Below are 6,051 nucleotides of genomic sequence, written 5' to 3' on the forward strand. Positions count from 1 at the left end.
ATATGGTTTCTTGATATGGTGATATGGAAGACCTTTCTGCTGGAGAGTCACTGCCAGTCAATGTAGAAGATAATTGGTTTTCATCTGGAAGGTTGAAACTAGGGCTAGACCAATACATTTTGGCTCCTGGGTAAATAAGGTGTCCCTACTCCACCATAACAAGGCTGAGAGTAGATCAGCAACACCTCCTATTCATTAAGAGGCCACTGTAGAGGTGATATCAAAGGGGAGAAGATCTGGCCTCCAAGGAATGTGCCACAGCTGTTGCTGCCACTGTGGCAGCAGCAATGAGTGATGCATCTCTTGCCTCATGGGTAGGCCAGTCTGGCTGGGACCCAGTACCAGGTGGGTTGAAAAACAGCACTACCCACATATAAGTCCATGGGGTGGGGGTGGAGAGAGATATGGGTTCCCAAATGTATGTTTGAGTTAAAAGTGAGTACCGGGTCAAGAAAGGCTGGATACTACTGGTGTAGATAATCTGCACTAAATAGATGGTTTGACCTGGAATAAGGCAGCTTCCTGTGTTCTCATGTGAAACAAATGCACCCAGGAAAAAAAGAAAATCAACAAAAGGCTTTATTGCATTCCCAAAGCATCATATATTTGAATATTCAAAGGACACATTTGCATATCTGCAAATGTAATTATTAACTGCTTAATGAGAGATTCAAGATGGTTAGAACACAATTTGGTTTCAAATGTTTGCCTTAAAATTCCTCCTCTTGCCTTTCTTCCTTAAAGGAATATTGCTATGCATTTTGGTAAGACACTTGTCATTTTGAGTGGTTCTGATTTTTGTGTGATCTCAGATGAGGACCCAAAACGAGAAACCAAAGAAATTACAAAGTATAAGGCAAATGAGCAAGTCGTGTAAATGATCAGCGAAAAGTCCATTATGAATGATATTGCTGATGTCAGTTTAATGTTGAGCTGCTCTAGTTATTGGTGCCCCGAGGCAGACACAGAGCTTCTGTCAAATCCAATTCGCTCACACAGCCAGTGACCTTCATGCTTTTGTACTGTGGTCTGTGCTATACATAGGTGGCCTGATGCAACCAGCATCAAAGGGTAATAGTTAGAGGGGTCCCTATTCCTTTCTTCCTGAAGCTTAAACAACAGAAGCAGGCTTAATTTCCCAGGAATAAATTCAACATTGGGGGAAGGGATCTGATTTGCACAGTTTATCTGAAGTTAATATTTCCTGCTGCACTGGACATGGGAACAAGGAATCCAGATTCTCTTTCTTCCTTTTCTTTCATTACTACAACTGTGTTCAAATGCAATTTTCACACTTAGCAAATGGGAATACACAATTCATTTGACTTTCAAAACCACTACCAGGTGAAATTGGTCTGGAATAGGTATACGTCTCTCACTGCCCTGTCCCACCTCTGCCACATCCTCACTACACCCCTGGAATGCCCCTTTTTGGACTCACACTAGCATAAGTTACATGGTCTTATGGGCTGCTGACTGAGCCAGGGTGACTTAGCCTGGTGCATCTCCAGCTCAGTTGAGGTAAAGGGCTTTAGATCCACGTAAGCCAAACTCTCTTGTCCTTCTCATATCTTGTGTGTGGACTGTGCTGTTAGTGTAACTAACCCAAAGCAAAACAATCACTTCCCCTTTCTCTGCCTACTCATGCCTCTTATTTCCCCACTTCCTCTGTGTCTGTCTTGGATTATAAGCTTCCTGATGAAGGAATTCCATATATTAAAGGTCCATGTACATAAATAACATTATTATTATTATTATTATTATTATTATTATTATTATTATTATTATTATTATCTCCTCCCTGCCCTGTCTCTCCTTTTCCCCTGCTTGTCCTGCCACTGCAGCCTAAAACAACTTCCTGAGCTATTCAAGCTACTGCAAATTATAAGGACTGAGGCACAAATGCTGAAGGTAGTGTACAGCTACCATGGCCTCTGATAGCCTTCATGAAGTTGTCTAAACCATTTTTAAAACTATCCAAGTTGGTGGTGGTCACCACTATGTCTTGCAGTAGCTTCATTTGACTATGCATGGTATGATGAAGCATTTTCTTCTGCCTCTTCTCTTGAGTTTTCCGCCGTTCAACATCAATGGATGGCCCTAGGTTCTAGACTTATGTGAGAGGAAGAAAAACAACAACTCTCTATCTACTTTCTCCACGCGATGCTTCATTTTGCACATTTCTATCATATTCCCAATTACACAGCTCTGTCTCCTGCCCTGCATCACTTCTGGCCTGACTATATTGACAATTGGTCAGGCTCATTATGTTGTAGCATTGGCAACAAGCCCCAAACTCTCTGGCTCCTGGCTAGGGTTGGCAGAATCTATTCATTTCAGTTTGTCTCAGTTTCTCATATTTGTTTTTTTCCCCAGTCTTGAATTTAGTTCTCCACATTTCCTTGTCAGATTGCAATTTATTTATTTTTCAAAAAAGTACCCATGAAAATTCACCAGCATTTAGATGCAAGTTTATCCCAATATACACATACTTTTCTTTTAATATGTACATTTTTGAAAAGCAATTTCCCTTGATGTAATGCATTTATATATGTTATTTTCTCTGATATATACATTTACATGCACACTGTACCCTCATGTATTGTGTTGGAAAGTGTGAAGTAGATGCGTTTGCCTTTAAACGTGAACTGAGTTGAATTTCTCACCCAGCTCTGCTCTTGGCACAACCTCAGAATGAGGCTGAAAGAAATAAAACAGCAAGAAATATACAGAAGAAGAAAAAGAAGACAGCAGTACACTGTTCACAAAAGGTACAGAATACGCAAAAGAAGTGCAATAAATAATATAAAGAAGTTAACAATTCAATCATAAACACAAACAGAACTAGGCAGCAGTAAGAATGATAATTAAAATGTCCAATTTAACCAGATAACAGGAAAAAATACCAGGGTATTTGGAAACAACCAGATGTTGGAAATGTTACAAGAAGGGAATTATTGGACAAGGCCTGCTGCTGCTGCTGCTGCTTGCATCTTCTGGTGAAAGATTTGAGAGGCGGTGTTGGTGCTGCTGGTGAAAATTGTTTATAAGCCAGTCTTAAGACTGTCAAGTGAACATGAAGAGAGAATGTGTGGCGATAAACCTTGGTGCCTCAAATTTCAGCGGCATCCTGTGTGATGCCAAAATTTGGTGTCCTCCCCCCTCCCTGCTGTTTATGCTCCACTCTAAATCATAGTTGTGGCACCCCCCAAGGTTTGGTGCAACCGAACTGGTCACACTCCCCTAAATCTGCCTCTGCGAGCACTGATATCATGGCTCAGTGCGTAGAGCTTAAGACTCTTTATCTCATGGGTTTCAACCTAAAAAATCCTGCATTGCAGAGTGCTGGACCAGATGGCCATTATGGTGCCTTAAAATCCTACAATTCTATGATGATCAACACACCATCATCAGTAACAGAATTCCTTGCAATCTTGGTTTTCTCCTGCAAAATGCTGGCATCTAAAGGCTAGGCCAGGGGTGGGACCCTCTAACTGTTGCTCTAGCTTCCATTATCCTTTGCAACTGGCCATGCTAGCTGGAGCTGACAGGAGGTTGACTGCGACAATGACCAATGAGCTAAACATTTCTCACCCCTGCTCTAGGCAGTGACAAACTTCCAGAAGCTCTTGAAAAGCTTTCTGCTTTGCTCTGCCTCCGCCCCACTGCACTTTTATTTCTGGTACCATCAGGTAGCAAAGTGTTTCTTCTAAATTGTAGACCTCAGCAAAAGCACCCTTTTCTACTCTCATAATGGGTTTTTAAACGAAGATCCTCTTTCTCTCTCCTGAAGATGTTCCCTTTCTTTGATGCTGTCCCCTGCCATCCCATGAATTATTTAAATTCCCTCAGCAGATTTAATTTGTTTAGTGTTTAAAAGTTGTTTGTGTCCTAAGGCAAGGAAATGTCCCTGCCCTGAAAAAAAAGGAAAAAAAAGGGGGGGGGAACAAGATTAGAAGTCTTGCATATCTCCCAGATCTACCAAGGGGGTACGCCTTGGGACAGGCTGCACTGTGATATATAGCAAGGTCTGATGACTCCAGTGTCTATGCAGCAACCTGAATGTGCATTTGGATCTCTAAGTGAATAGAGGTTGCTTTTTTTAATCTTCAGTGTTGGGGACTGGTCCATGTATAGAATTGCATTGAGGCAGAGCATCCCCTACACACATACGCCACAAGCCTGATTAGAGTTCTGTATGTGCAAAAGGGACCAAGAACTTCAGATCACAGTAATTCCATTTTAGAATTCAGAGGTGGGGGGGGGGGGTTGGCCTTGGATCCACAAAGTGGATGCAAGTTGCATGAATGTGTGTCTGCTCAGCAAAAATGAAAATGCATAGCCATTTTCCTCTGAAAAGCTCAAGAATAGTTAACCTGTGGCCCTTGATATGTCCCATCATCTCCGACTATTGGCTATATTTGCTCGCACTGATGGGACTGCAGTAGATGGAGTGCTACTGGTCTAGGACATCCAGTCTTAGTCTACAACTGGAAAAGAGACATTCCATTATGGCCTGGGAACAGTCTCTGCCCCAAGTATTTAAGACTTCTATTTTTGCTGAGCCTTGTAAAGCTTTATCTTTTTGCCCAGATGTTCCCTGACCCATAACTTTTGTCCCCTGCTTTATGTGTTTGAATCTCCTGAAATTCTGTTTTGCTTTTATGTGCTCTTAAGTTGCTGTTGTATTGGTTTTAATGATATTGTTTGTTTTTTATATTGTACACTGCTTTCAAGATTTTTAGAATGCTACACCACTGATGTGGGGAATTCCAGATTTTGTAGGGATTAAACCCTAGTTCCCATTTGCAGAGTATGCAGAAGTCAGCCCTCACTCATTTGACCCTTGAATTAGTTCTCTTTCCCCGTCCTCTAAAAACTGTGCAAAACACTTCTTTTAAAGTTTTTTTTAAACAAACAAACAAACAAATAACTTTTACTTATTGTGCTTGCAGTTGCAGATTAAATATAAAATGCAGGCAGATGTTTCTTAAATTGCTAATTTGCGTGGCCATGTGTGCTGCTTTTTCAGGACACATCCTCTTTTTCAGGATAAAATTTGAGACAAATTGCATTTATTTGCTTTGAATGGTCATCATAGCATCCCCTCTCTTTTGCTCTTCAAAATATGGCAACCCTAACATATATGACTAACATTTACAGGCTGACTGATACTCCGAGGCAGACAGCAGCACAACTTAACATGCTTGCTGCTCTAACCATTAAGACTGTTTACTTATTGCCATAACTGTATCAACTGAAAATAACTGTCTCAGCCGTATGGCATCACAGAGTTCTACAACTCTTGCAATTAACACTTTACATATGCATTTGGGATGCTAACATCCCACAGATTTGACCCCCCAGACCTGAAATTCACCACCCCTGTTCTGGGGATGGTGGGGGTGCTGTCATCTTCTCTACAAAAGGGCCAGCGCTTGGAGAATGAGTTCACCATACTTTTACCACCCACCAATTGGGCACTACATACTTCCTGTGTTTGCTGAGTGTGGGCATAGAGCTGTATGCTCTTCTCCCCTTCTTAAATCAGTTGTTAATTTGAGAGCCCCAGATATAAATGGTTACAGAATTCCGGTCCAGGGAAATAACTTTAGAAGACCTATAGAAGATAAGTGAATGCACTGAATAATAAAGCCCAAATCCACATTTTTAAATATGGGATTAATTTAATCACATCTTAATTACAAATTAGTAAAAGAAAGAAAAATACAAAGAGAAAAATTTCAAAAAGGGATGACTCAAACTAGATAATGAGATCACTGGTTTGTAAAGGAATGCTAATTAGGCATCACAAGTGGAGATCTTGTAAAAATTTTGTGTGTGCGTTTTCACAACACCAAACACTGCCTGAAAATTATTTGCAGAGAGAATGTACCATAGAATTAATCTTTCTGCAGGTGACACAAGGCACAGAGTGGAATGTTTTAACAAATGTTTTATTTAAAGACAGGCTTGGAGAGTCTGTGGGAGTAATTGCCAGTTTGTCAGCTGAATCATTTTAGCCTTTGAAAGAGCTTTTTATCATTATAT

The sequence above is a fragment of the Podarcis liolepis genome (assembly GCF_965112155.1).
Source record: "Podarcis liolepis genome assembly, chromosome: Z".
Lineage (NCBI taxonomy): Eukaryota > Metazoa > Chordata > Lepidosauria > Squamata > Lacertidae > Podarcis > Podarcis liolepis.